We start from the raw sequence: 15,329 nt of genomic DNA on the forward strand, positions 1-15,329 counted from the left end.
TGGTCTCTGGCAATGCTCAGCCTGGTAAAAGCCAGCCACCATGTAAGAAGTCCAATTACCCTGAGAGCGCCAAGCTCTGAAGAAAGCCAAGCTAGCCAAATGGAGAGAGAGAGAGAGAGAGATTAAAAAGAGTTAGTTGGCTAACTCCAACTCTTTGAGTCATTCTATTGATAGGTTAGGTAAAGTACCAGGCATCTGAGTGAAGAAGTCATTTTGGACATTCCAGCCTCAGCAGACAAGACATGGAGAAGAACCAGGGGACCCAACCGACAGCCAGAAAAAAGGTCCCAGGTCTATGGTCTGAGTGAAGTCATTCCAGCCATCAGACTTTCGAGCCACACCATCTGAGGCTGCAGACATTACAAGGGGGTCCCCACTATGTCCTGTCCAAATCCCTGATCCAGAAAATCATGAGCTTAAAAAAATATTTGTTGTTTTAAGCCATCAGATTTGGGGGCACTATGAAGTAAGATAGCCTGAACACTAATATGTGAAAATCAGAATTTATTAAAAGAGAGAAATTAGAGGCAAATTGAATTTATACATAGACTTATACCAAAATTCTCCCTATGCATAGGTGTTTCCTTAATAATTTTTTCCTCTTGATTTCAGGAAGCAGTATATCCTCTATGGAATGATTTGATAGATGCTGAATAGGGACCTCTCCAAACTAGCTCCACCAAAGCCTGAAATTCATTTTTAATGATTTTGGTTTGAAAGGAACACACTGATGTGAGTTAATTCAGTTTAAAATAAATAACTGAGAGGAGAAACATACTGTTATCATTAATACCTAGAAGAAAATGGCAGTAGAAGGCACAGGATAGGTTGGCCTTGAGTAAAAGCTAGAAACAGATTGGTCTTCTAGGCTTGCTCCTCAAAGTGTTGCCTTCAAACCACAGCGTCAGTAAACGAGGGAGCTGTTAGAAATGCAGAACCACACCCCATCCTAGACCTGTTGAATCAAGCCTGCTGTTAAACGAGATCTTAGGTGATTCCTACGCAACTTAAATTTTAGAAGTGCTGGAGTGGTGGTTCTCAAACTTCAACGCATGCCAAAATCATCTGGAGGGCTTGTTAACATGTAGATTGCTGAGCCCAAGTGTCTGATTTGGTAGGTTTGGGGGGAGAATTTGCATTTCTAACAAGTTATCAGGTGCTGCTGCTGCTGGTCTAGGGATCACATCTTGAGAACAGCTGCTCTAAAGCAGGGGTCCCCAGCTGCCGGTCCGTGCCTTGTTAGGGACCAGGCCGCATAGCAGGAGGTGAGCAGCGGGCGAGCGAGCGAAGCTTCACCTGCCGCTCCCCATCGCTCCCCATCACTCACATCACCGCCTGAAACATCCCTCCCAAACCCCGGTCTGTGGAAAAATTGTCTTCCACAAAACCGGTCCCTGGTGCTGAAAAGGTTGGGGACCACTGCTCTAAAGCACAAAGCAGGCCACACCAAGGAAGGAAGCCTAGAAGAACTTCAGAATCTTGGCCCCCACCTCAGACCTACTGAATTAGACTTTATGCTGTTATCAACCTGAGAACATGGGGTAACTTTCCATGTATTTTCTATTTATTCAAGGTGACCTTTTATCCCTTAATGATATTTTAAAGTTTTCCTCCCGTAAGTTTTGCAAGCACTGTGCATTTGTAGGTAACTTCTTTGCTGCTAGTCTAATGGTTTCTTTTTCCTGTGATATTTTCTAAGTGATGGTTATTTGAGTACATGAAAAAGCTATTACTTTATGCATATTAGTTTTATACCACTATATCTTACTGATTTTTAAATTATCTTATACTTCGTAGAGCTTTTCAGAATTAGAAAATAAATATTTTGCAACCCCTAATGACATAATGGATCTGGACAACAAATAATGAATTCTGAACTACCAGGTGAAGGCGGGATGGGTGAGGAACATGCAACTTGAAGCCACTCCTCTGTCTTAGCATCCCTAAAAATGGGACAACCACACATTATGTGACTCCTTATGTTATGCAGTGCAAGAGTAAGTACACAGTACAACTTGTGAAATATTGTTTCCTAAAATAACTAAATCTGACTCTAATCAAGATCTTACGCTTAGTTTATAGGAAATGTAGGCAAGAGAAAACAAGTTAATTAACACCATGAGGAAGCAACCAAGTAAATATAGAATATAGGACATGCTATCGGATGTATGACCCAGCTTTCCGTAGACCAATGCCATTAAAAAAAAGGAGAATACAAGACTTAAGACATGTAATGACCAGAAACAACATGTGGGCCTCATTTGTATCCTGTTTCAAACAACCACTGACATAGGATACCTTTGAGATATTTAGGGAAATATGAATGGGTATTAAATGGGTATTAGATAATTTCAAGGAATTGTTCATTTTGATGTGTATGATAATAGCACATTTGTTTATGCTTTACCACTTTGAGAGGCACATTGAAATATTTATATGTGAATTACCAGAATGTCTAGAGTTTTCTTTAAAATATTTCAGCACAAAAAAAGGGGGAGCTGATAGTTGAAACAAGAAGGGCAAAATACTGATACTTATTGAAGCTGGATAGTAGGTACTTGGGACTTACTACATATTCTCTTTATATTTGTGTAGGTTTGAAATTTTTCATAATAGTTGTATAATGAAATAAACAATGTGCTCACCTCAGTTCTTTTTGCTGAAGTTCTGTCAATCAACTCCTGCTTGCCTGGAGTTTACCCTCCAGTATTATTCTCAGAAAAAGTTCTCAGGAATCCTATTCCCTGAATTTTTACATATTCAAGTTATTGACCTATTCTATACTTGAAGGACAGTTTAGCTGGTTCACACTTTCTCTACTTGAGTATATTTTAAGTGTTACTCCACTGTCTTTTGTCATTGAATTCTGTTAAGGAAACATCTGATGCCATCTTAATTTATTACTCACATGATGTTTTTAACCTATATTCTCACAAAATTCTTTCTTTATCTTTAAAGTCCAAAAACAGTACCAAATATGCTTTCAGGTAGGTCTTTTGGATCAATTTTCCCTGCTACAAGTTATACTCTTTCATTATGGAGAAATATTTTCTCTTGTTTCAAGAAAATGGAGTTGGCGAGTTTCCCATTATTCTCCTTGTTGCTCTATATGATTTTTAAGAAACCTTATGGTTTTAGATTCAGAACTAAGCCACTGCTGTGTTCCTATTGGAATCTCATTAATTTAATAATAATTTTAAAAAGCTAAGTTATCTTGTGGTCTTGATTCTTGTTTAACCCATTCCTACCCTCTCCTTCTCCTTTGCCCGTTCATGCAACCAGCATAAAGTCAATACTTGCAGCCCCTCACCTATGAGATGAATAGCAAGGAGCAGTGGGTCCACACATGTACCTTTTATATGGAAGCTGCAAGGATGAAGACTTTTCTCGTTTGTGTGGTTGCTGCCTTGATTGTTGTCCTGTATTCAAACAATCCCATCATTGCCCAAAGTTCCCAGGGGAACCTAGATTGCCCTGAGGAGCTGACACAAGGAAGGATCTGGCTCCAGTTCTAATCATTTATAGCAGTGGTTTCTGACTAAACCTAAATGAAGCCCCAAATGTGTACTGGGACATAATGAGACTTAAGGAGAGGTAGAAGGGCAAGCTGAGCTACTGAGGCTGGACTTGCATGGAGCGTAACTCCAGAAGGAGGCCTGGCGTTGCTTGTAGGCAAGGGAAGTGTCAGTGGCTTTGTACTTATACCTATACTTATACCTATAGGGTTTTGGTCAAGAGCATTAGGTTAGTTTAATCCCTTTTGGAGATTGGAAGATTCTTTTTTTTTTAACTTAAAAAAAATTATATTTATTTATTTATTTTTGGCTGCATTGGGTCTTCATTGCTGCATGCAGGCTGTATCTAGTTGCAGTGAGCAGGGGGCTACCCTTCATTGTGGTGCGTGGGCTTCTCATTGTGGTGGCTTCTCTTGTTGTGAGTCTAGGCACGCGGGCTTCAGTAGTTGTGGCTCATGGGCTCAGTAGTTGTGGCTCGTGGGGTCTAGAGCACAGGCTCAGTAGTTGTGGCTCATGGGCTTAGTTGCTCCATGACATGTGGGATCTTCCTGGACCAGGGCTCAAACCCGTGTGCCCTGCAATGGCAGGTGGATTCTTAACCACTGCGCCACCAGGGAGCTCAGAAGATTCTTATTACAAACATAAAATGTCATATTTGAGTCTGGAAGAAAACTGCTTTTAGGTTGCTTCAAATAATATTTTCAAAGTTCAGTAGTTTGTTAAAATTGAGTTATGCAGAAAGAATATTTGCCCAGCTGTAAGAGAGATCATATTCTAAATTTTGCTATTCCACCGAAGAGGAAAGGCAGAATTAAAATTTATTAACAAACTATTATGTGCTGGATACTTTACATAAGATTTATATTTAAAATTTCACAAGCATACTGGGAAGGATTATTGTTTCCATTTTTTACGAATAATGCTAAATTTCAAAAAGGTTAAGTTTAAGCCGCAGGTAAGAGATAGAGCTTAAATTTGGACCTGAATTAGTCTGATTCCTAACTTCCATCACACAAATGCTGCCTCATGTTGGTTTATTCTCAAGTGTTTATTTAATCTTTTGAAGCAAGTTTTTTCACTTGTAATATTAGAGTGTTGGATTAATACATCAGAATTTCTTTCAATTCTGTCGTCCTAAATCTTAAGGCCAGTAGCACATGAATTCCCAGTCAGTTGGCTTCTTGATATACTCCTGGGAATTGATGCCTATCTCCAAGTTTCTTGGCCTCTGTCTGGGTCCCTGGCCCCTTTCCCTTTCAGCACAGCTTTTCCACCTTGGGTTTCTAGATATTTGAGACAGTTATGCTCTAACTATACTTCTAGTTCTCTATATTGATAAGGTCAACTTCCCATTTTATTTCCTTAGGTAAAAATGACAATTGAGGGCTTCCCTGGTGGCGCAGTGGTTGAGAGTCCGCCTGCCAATGCAGGGGACACGAGTTCTTGCCCCGGTCCGGGAAGATCCCACATGCCACGGCGCGGCTAGGCCCGTGAGCCATGGCCGCTGAGCCTGCGCGTCCGGAGCCTGTGCTCCGCAACGGGAGAGGCCACAACAGTGAGAGGCCCACATACCGAAAAAAAAAAAAAAAAAAAAAAGACAATTGATAAAGAAGGAATTTTCAGCAAGGGAAAGTTCATAAAAGATTTAGAATAGTCCCCAAACTTTAACTTTTATACCTTTTAGAGTACAACTTTCTGTCTGTCTGTGTGAACAGCTCTCTCTTCACAGTTTCAAATTTCCTGACCCTACAGCTACACCAATGCCAGAGAAAAATCTTTAAACGTTTTAAATTGTAATGAAAACTGAGATTAAATTGGGAAAAATGAATTAATCAATTCACCTAATCACATTCTCTAGATCATTTCAAGGAATAGGATAAAGTAAGAAAAGTTATCAACTCAGGTGAATATTGAATAATTTTGCTTTAGAAAATACCTCAGAATATATGCATCCTTTGGCAGAATACATAACCTATAAAATGATTACTAGTTGCATTGTAACAACGTTTTATTCCTACATTTTAACATAAAAGGATGTGCTTCTGCAATAATAATAATTGCTGATGATATCAACAGATCAAGATGATTCTCCCAGGAGTTTTGTCCGTATTTGTGCCATGAGAGGAAACACAAGGGATAGTGCTTTTAAAACGCTTGCTCCCTTAAACAACTGGCTATGAGTGAGTTTCACTGACCCTATATGGGAAGTAAAGTGGTTAAAGAAATATGCAGACAAATATAGAGTTACAGACTAGTGTTTGATCAATATCCATCTTCTTTGGAGTGAAGGACCTGGGAGACAAAACTTCTCTCCCTACCTCCTCTGCGAGAGATAAGCTAGTTATCTCTAGTTATCTCTAGGTGGGCTTTGTTTTAATCGAGACTATCCTTGATTACATCTCTCTAATGTTTTCCACTTTTTTTCCAATGACATTTTATTTTATTTGAAACACTTAAAGGAGACAAAATGAGTGGTAACTCTGGAAGAATTTGGACTGAGGGACGGGAGGGTAGCAGTCATCACATGCCGCCTTGCCTCTGCAGTGATCACCCTAGAGGACCAAGGAACGCAGTTTGAAAACCCCTGCTCTAGGGCACTGGATGCCCATTAAGATCACCTGGGGAGCATTAAAAAAGTTCTGATCCCTGAGTCTTTTTCCCAGAGAGTGTGATTTAATTGGTCAAAATTAGGGCCTGGGCATCAGGATTTTGGGGGGGAAAGTTCCAGGAGATTCTATGGGGGAGTCAGGATTCATAACCATTACCCTGGAGCCTCACTGAGAGGTCAGGGTAAGTCTGGACAAAATCTTACTTCTGACACAAACTAAGAGTCACACCAAGCAGGGCTGACCAAGGGTGTGGCTGGCCTTCCATGTGTCTCTGAGTGTGGCTGGCCTTCCCCATGCGTTCCTGAACCTTTAGGCTCAGATAAAGGTTGCTTGAGCCTTGGGGGTTTTGTTTCCCAGAGTATTTCCTCAACTGTTTTCATCTCTCGGTAAGGAGTTTCATTGTAAATAGTTACATTAATGAAACGTTCCCCATGCGATTGTTATTTTCAATCCACACACTTAGATTTGTTTCATAAGTCAGTCTCTCATGAGTTTCTTCCAAATAAGTTAAGCAATAGGAATAAAAACAAGAATCTCCAATGGAAACTTAGGACAGCCTAGATTTTCATGGACTGAGATATCTGGAAGATTGAAAACTTCCTTCTGGAACATCTTTGGTAATAGTGTTAAGGAGACAAGATGCCTAGAGAAAGCCAGTTTGCTTGTAAGACTGGGTCATGAACAGGAGTGGAAGATGGACGTTCATGAGTAAGGGGAGATAACTTGCAGAATTTACTGAGAATTGAGCCTTAAGAGATACTTTTCTGGGACTAAAAGAAAAATAATGTTACACAAACGTAGTAACAATAAAAGTTTAAGCGTAATTTTCCTGCAGATGCCTTGCCTTCATATCGGGAATCTGCCTTAAGTAATTGATGCAGTTTTCTGGGTTAGACCTAATCAGTCTGCAGAACCCACAGATCTTGTGGTTATGCACACAAGCTTGTCCACAAATGAAAACTTTCTACGTTTTTCTTCTTTCTCCCCTCCCAGAAGTACAAAGGGGAAGAGAGCAAGTGCGTGGGTGTTTATATAAGGCAGTTCTTGCTTACTCAGAGGGGAAAATTAAGCCTAAATGGTTATGTTTGTTTAAACAAGTTTCTCATTTTTAATAATTCCTCCGCCATATTTCTGGACCAAATGGTAAGAATTTTCAAAATATTTTGTGCGTTCCTTTTGCTGTTAATATTCACCATTCTTAAATACTGAGAATTTTATGACTATAAAGGGTTTTTCTATCCTTTTAATTTTTTCCACTCCCGTCTTCCTTGCTCAAAAATGTTACTAAGAAGGAAAATGGCCTGACATTCAGCTAACTGTGAGGCCATCCTTCTCTGGAATGCTGTCTGGTGCCGTGCTGTGACTTCTATGGAATTCAATCCCTGTTTACCAAGGGTTTCCACTTATTTTAATATCATATGTTGGAAAAAGTAAAGTAATTCAATAGACCTCTACCACTAAATTGTGAGTTAGCTTTGAAAAATAGTAAGTAGTAGCAAAGAAAGATGTTCTATTTAGGCCTAATCTGATTAGCTTCCATTGCTTCGTGGAGGGAAGAAAGGAAGCAGTAATCCTAGGAAGGAGGTTGGGAATTAGGCACACACTGTGCCTTAACCCTGGGACCCACCTCTGCCTGCACTGTGCTAAGAACTGCCCTCTGACCTGGTCTCCAGTCCACCCTGTTGGTTGTGAATCTGACCCTCCAGGGCTGCCCAGACCCTTCTGATGAGTGACCGAGTCTGTCACTTGGCTTCTTCCCACCCTTCAGCTCCCTGCATGAGTCACAGGTAAGGAATGCCTGGCTCCCGAATGCAACGTAGACTCTGAGGACCTCAGTTTCCCACTTCAATCTTTTGGATGGGGTTAGAGGCCCATACCATCATGGCTAAATACTCAATCTTCTATTTACAAATGATTCTAGTATAAAACAGTGGCAAGATACCTAAATATTTTAGGATTGGGGAATCTTTGTGACAGAGTCACAATGCTTGGCTGTGTGATGGAGGTGACATTAGTGGTAGCCACGCTGCCCCTTCTCCCCCTTCCCACACTGCACTGTTGGGATTCCTGGCAGGTTATCTTTGAGTTGCCTGATGTGGATAGATTTGAGCTGAGTGGAAGTTGGCCTCCAGTAGTATGTGTGTGGGGAGCACATGTTCCAGAAGAAGGAAGGCTGGGCCAGGGCATGTCATCATCTGGTGGTGCTGACCACTAGGCAGAGGCAATGACACGCTCCCAGCCCTGATGCGGTAAAAGCAAGACACATCACGGCAAAATACAGTCCTCCGCATCAGTGAGAGATTTCAACAAAGGGCAAGCATTGCCCAGCAATAAAAATGTTCCAAGTCTCCCTCTATTTCATGCCATTCAGGCTGCATTTCTTCGTCTATGCCTTTGAGTAAGTTGTGTGTAAAAGGAAGGGGTATGTGTCTGTCTATGTGTGTCTGCGTGTTGGGTGGGAGGGTGGTGTGGGAATGGAGGCAACTTTAAAATTAAGATTTAAATTTTCATCCTGGTAAAGGAAAAAAAAAAAAAACGTTCAAAGCACTGAAAACAGCCTCTCCATTTTGTGCACAGAGTTATGATGTCAACACAATCCTGCGTGTTGTGCCTGGTACTGGGTGCATTCCATTTAGGCTTATACTCAGAATTGTGAAATATGGTAATTTTCAGGGAAAATACTTCTTTTAAAAATGTACATTGTTTAGAAAATGAAAGGAGCCAAATATGGGGGGAAAAAAGGAGAGAAAGTAAAATACAGAAACATAAGGAACAAAACTGTTTGTTTTGTTTTTAAGAGAAAAACAATATCCTAAGATATGCTGATGTCTCTGACTTGAATGGCCTGGTTCAAGTTCACTTCACCTGGGCAGTTTTTCTATTCACATAAAAAAATCAGGTCATCTCTGGTAACATTCTCTGAAAAAACACAGACTGCCAAGAGAAAGGACTGCAAGAGATTTAGAAAAAGAGAAACAAAAGCAAAAGCCCCATAGGATTAGAGGACCAGAACTTTTATGATTGGTTCCTTTATAAGAAATTCAAAAGAAAAACCTAATACTATCTACTGTAGTACAAAATCATTTTTCTTAGGAGAACTTGGTTGTCTCCCTTCCACCAAAGCATCCCTCTGAGTTTACTGTTCTAAGAAATGTCTGCCCCACTCTTGCTAATGGTCTAAAATATTTACTTTCAACTAACAATGTAGTTTCACTTGGACTGCCTCATGGGGGAAGTTTTTTTTTTTTGGCGAAAGGTTTGCTTACTTGATTATTATCTCCAAAATGCATAACAATGACAATTCCCTACTTCAATACCTTATAGTTAGCATGCTAAATGGAGCCTGCTACACTATTCTCTACAGGACTTCTAGCTTCTGGAACAAAGGAAAACAAACAACAGCATCAAGATGAACAGTAAGATGAAGCAAGTGAGCAGAGCATTCATAGGTGAAGTAAGACTCATAAATTACTGCTACTAATTTCCTAGACAGGAAGAACAAGGTCTTTGCCAGTTACTTTTCCCCATTTGGGGAAAACTCAGGATGTTTTTCATAACCAAATGCCCTTCCTGAGGGGTTCCCTACGATGGCCATGCTTTGTGTCTCATTACCCTATTGTTTTGGCCACGGATAATGGACAAGGATGGGCATTTGAGAACCCGGACTGTCAGTCCATAGTTTGGCTGTAGGCCTGAAAGTGGCTTAGCATGAAAACTCTACCCAGCAGAGGGCTAGTGATTGGCTGCACAGGCTAGAGACTCTTTTTGGGACTTTGAATGTGAGACACACAGAGAGAGTCACAGTTTGGATGATTGGGCAGAAGACAAAAAATGCCTGGGGAAAAGAGAGTAAGCAGAAACCAAGAGGCAGCAGAATCACGGAGATGGAGAGAAGATATAGAAGAATAGAATGATATTAATATGTAGCTGCAAGAGCATAATAACCAGAGAGTAGTTGAGTCACCAAAATGGCAGAAGACTGAAGTAGGGAACCATAAATGCCTGCTACTGAGATGACAAGACAGACTGAATTTCTGTTCTTCCATGAGGCTTAGCTGTCGTGTCCCAGAATATCCTCACAATAAACCCCTATGACCTGACAACCCAAATGCCAGCAACATAAAGAAGCCCACCTAACACAATTTGGCTGCATGATGAGTTTTAGGATACATTTCAAATATTTTCCACAATAAATGAGAATGATTTATTTAAATGATCATTTTTGTCTCTAGCATCTCCTGATAATAAAACTGACCATAAGTATGTTTGGAAAGCATGAGATATATTTTTGTGTAACTAAAGAGATGTTTTCTAGATCTTAGACCAGAGAAAGGTACAATTGTATTTTCTATTTGCGCTTGTAATAAACTGGAAGAGATATGAGCCCATTAAGTAAGTTAAGTGATATAAAATATCTAGTGATTTGATTACCTCTTTAATGTTTGCATTTTGTAATTACAATTGACATCAATGTAGCAAGAATGAATCTTGCCCCGAAACTTTCTACACTCATATAAATCATGGAAAAAATAAACGTTTCTATAAAATTATCAAGATGAGTTTACTGTCTATTATTTAATGACAGTTATTTTCCTGTCCAGGATCCTATTGTAATTCAAATTTTGTTATTGCTGTTTTGTTATTGTGAGCAACCAGACATTTCTGGAGCATTGAATTTTCACCGTAGTAAATATTGCTTGAAATAAGGGGGCTTTTGCCAGTAGTGAGAGTTAGGGTAAGGGGGAAGGGATAGGAAAGAGTCTTTAATTTGGAGATGAATGTTGCCCACTGCCCTCTTCTGGACAGAATAGGAGGAGCAACAGTGTGTAGATGTGTGAAAAAAAAAATCTTCAAATATTTTGTAAATTCACTTCTATATTTAATGAATGTCTACAATGTACTGGTTTGCCATGGCATGGTGGTCCAAACCCCAAGAATGTCTGAAATTTCCCTTCCTTTGGAAAAGCTTACAGACGTGATGGGGAAATGAAATTTCCCAGAAATGAACTATAACTTCACTGGATAATCTAAGAAAGTATCAAGTCAAATTGTATGTCTATTAACATAACTCGAGAAAACTTCATATGATTTTCGTTCTTTGTAAAACATTTTTGCTCTAGTTGGATGGAGAATAGGAATATATACAAAAGAAGCTGGCCAGCAGCAAGTTCTTAGAAGATCAACAGGCACAAAATACAGTAAAACTGTGTGTCACATACTGATTAAAACATTAAACTAAAGGGCAGATTTATACAGCTCTATGTTCGTAATAAAGATGCTCTCAGTAAAGTTGATCATGAGTTCCCTTACCTTTCCAAGGTTTCAATTTATACTATTCAAAGTAAAAGATCTCATTTTTGCTTTCCAGAATTTCTAACAAGCACAATATATGGAGTTCCAATTTTTCAACCTAAGGATCAGAATTTCAAGTTTTATAAGTCTGTTTCTATTTTTTATATATTTTATATCATATTTTTCTCTATTTAAAAATTTCATCTTACTGTGACACCACCAATGATGTGATGTTTTTACTGAAAAATCATACATTCCCCCATACCCCTCAGAACAAACATCATAATGACATTGACCTGACAGTAAAAAGCTTTCCCAGCTTTGATGAACAGAGTTTGCACCAGGCCAAGTATTTGTAAACACTATCTGTAACTAGAAGGCCCGGATGCCCTAAGGGGGGCTTTGGAAGCTACAATCAACACACTCATCTATTTATGATCTAGTCTGTGTCCAGAGTTTAGCTAGGGAAAGCAATACCTGAAAATCAGGAGAACTAAGGCTGGAAGAGGTCTCACCTGACAGATACGAAAAACGAGGTCTGGACAGGCTAAATGACTTGCTCAGGGTCACACAGTGGGAATGTGGCGGAGCAGGATATGTACTCTTTTTTTTTTTTTTTTTTCCGTACGCTGGCCTCTCACTGTTGTGGCCTCTCCCGTTGCGGAGCACAGGCTCCGGACGCGCAGGCTCAGCGGCCATGGCTCACGTGCCTAGCTACTCCGCGGCATGTGGGATCTTCCCGGACCGGGGCACGAACCCATGTCCCCCGCATCGGCAGGCGGACTCTCAACCACTGCGCCACCAGGGAAGCCCTGTACTCATATTTAATCTCCATTACATTGGACTTGGTTAGACTACCGCTCTGAATCTGAGGAGGATCAGAGCTCTTCATGTTTAACTCGTAACGGCAACATCATAATATTTCTTGTCAAACCTATCCTTTACGATGATCTTGATTTAAATGATCAAGTTTATCTCTGATTAGCTTCTCCTAATAATAAAACTTTTATCATAAATGTGTTTGGAAACCATGAAATATATTTTTGTGTATCTAAGGAGCTTTCTTTTAGACCTTAGACAGGAGAGAAGTACAACTTTATTTTCGGCTTGCTCTTATAATAAACACAGGGATTTATGTCTGTTAAGTTAAACCCTCTAATATTTCATTACTACAACTAAAATCAACTATGGTAACTCTACTGCAAATTCCACATTTTCATTTTTCTCAGAATGATGATCATAATAGGAGAAAATCTTCAAAGCTATATTTTATATATATATTTTTTATTGAAGTATAGTTGATTTCCAATGTTGTGTTAGTTTAAAGTGTACAGCAAAGTGATTCAGTTGTACATATATATATTCTATTCAAAGTTATATTTTAAAGAAACAATTAATTTTTGGAAAAAGCACTAGAATAAAGTCAGAAGAATTAAATTCTAAGCTGGCTTTTTTTTCTCTGAAAATTATACATTTTTAAAATTGAAGTATAGTTGACTTACAATACTGTATTTGTTTTAGGTGTATAACACAGTGATTTGATATTTTTATAGATTATACACCACACAAAGTTATTAAAAATATTGTCTATATTCCTTGTGCTGTACATTATATCCCTGTTACTTGTTTATTTTATAACTGGTAGTTTGTACCTCTTAATCCCCTTCAACTATTTCACCCCTCCTCCCATCCCTGCTCTGGCAACCACTAGTTTGTTCTCTGTATCTGTGAGTCTGTTTCTGTTTTGTTATGTCTGTTCATTTGTTTTGCTTTTTAGATTCCACATATAAGTAAAGTCATATAGTATCTGTCTTTCTCTGTCTTTCTCTATCTGACTTATCTCACTTAGCGTAATACCCTCTAGGTCCATCCATGTTATTGCAAATGGCAAGATTTTGTTCTTTTTTTAAATGGCTGAGTAGTATTCCATTATATATATATATATATATATATATATATATATATAATGGAATATATATTTATATATATATTCCATTATATATGTATATGTATTCCACATCTTCTTTATCCATTCGTCTATTAAGGGGCACTTAGATTGCTTCCATATCTTGACTATTGTAAACAATGCTGCAATGAACATAGGGGTGCATATATCTTTTCTTTAATTACTGTTTTTGTTTTCTTCAAGTAAATACCCAGGAGTGGAATTGCTGGATCTTATGATAGTTCTACTTTTAATTTTTTTTTAGGAATCTCCATACTGTTTTCCATAGTAGCTGTACCAATTTACATTCCTACAAAAAGTTAAACTGGCTTTTCTTACTATGTTCGTGGTGACATCACCTAAGTCTTAATTACAGCATCAGTAAAATGAGGCTAATGACAGATGTAAAATGAGGCTAATGGCAGATGCCCTTTTTACTTCACAAGGCTCTTGTAATGGAAAAACAGATAATAGGTGGGAATTACTTTGAGCTTTTCTGAAGAAACGCTCTGTATTATTCATGTTTTAAAATATCAGGACTTCTCTGGTGGCGCAGTGGTTAAGAATCTGCCTGCCAGTGCAGGGGACACGGGTTCGAGCCCTGGTCCAGGAAGATCCCACATGCCGCGGAGCAACTAAGCCTGTGAGCCACAACTACTGAGCCCGCGTGCCACAGCTACTGAAGCCCGCTTGCCTAGAGCCTGTGCTCCGCAACAAGAGAAGCCACTGCAACGAGAAGCCCGCGCACCGCAAGGAAGAGTAGCCCCCGCTCACCACAACTAGAGAAAGCCCGTGCACAGCTACGAAGACCCAACGCAGCCAAAAATTAAAAAAAAAAAAATAATATTTATAAAAAAATAAAATATCATGTGCTGCTGTATATCATATGTTACAATGCTGCTGACAATTTTCATAAATAATGCCTTATTTAAATTTTGTAGTTGTATTTTGAGTCAATAACCACAAAAAGTACACTTGTATATGATAAAATCACATTTAAAGTGTATATATTTTAATGTTGCAGGAAGTTGACATTAGAAGTAACCTATCTCCTTTTTATTTAAAATGTAAGGCTGACTACCCTCCTACACTGTTGGTGGGAATGTAAACTGGTGCAGCCACTATGGAGAATAGTATGGAGGTTCCTTAACAAACTAAAAATTGAGCTACCATATGATCCTGCAATCCCACTCCTGGGCATACATCTGGAGAAAAACATGGTCCGAAAAGATACATGCACCCCACTGTTTACTGCAACAAGACAATAGCCAAGACATGGAAGCAACCTAAATGTCTATAGACAGAGGAATGGATAAAGAAGATGTGGTATATATATACAATGGAATATTACTCAGCCATTAAAAAGAATGAAATAATGCCATTTGCAGCAACATGGATGAACCTAGAGATTAGCATACTGAGGGAAATAAGTCAGACAGAGAAAGAGAAGTATCGTATGATATGGCTTATATGCGGAATCTAAAAAAAGGAAGTGTTTTAATGGCCTGAAATGTGGTATATTTTGGTGAATGTTGCATGTAATTTTGAGAAAAATGTATATTCTGTTATTGAATAAAATTTTCTATACATGTCAAAAATGATTTGGTCTCCGGCATGAGATTTCTTTTCACATCGCTAGATGGCGCAATTTAAGGTTAAAGCCTGTCATAAGAATTTGTCAGAAGCCTAGTGATAGAGTGACAATCTGCCCTGTAGAAAAGGCAAAATGAGGAAAACAAGAGAGAGGAGAATGTTATTAGTACCCTAAGTCACATAGTTGTCTCCTCTCAGAGACAAAGGAGTGTCGAGTAGGGCATAAAGTCAGGAGACCTGTTCCTATGTGCAGCCTTTCACTAATCAGCTCTGTAAGAATCACTTAACTCATATGGGTATAGATTTCTTCATCTAGTCAATTCCCTTCAAATGCATCCTCTTTCTCTCTTTCCTTCTCTGGAGTCAGGAAACAGT

Source organism: Stenella coeruleoalba (genome assembly GCF_951394435.1).
Source record: "Stenella coeruleoalba genome assembly, chromosome: 12".
Taxonomy (NCBI): Eukaryota; Metazoa; Chordata; class Mammalia; order Artiodactyla; family Delphinidae; genus Stenella; species Stenella coeruleoalba.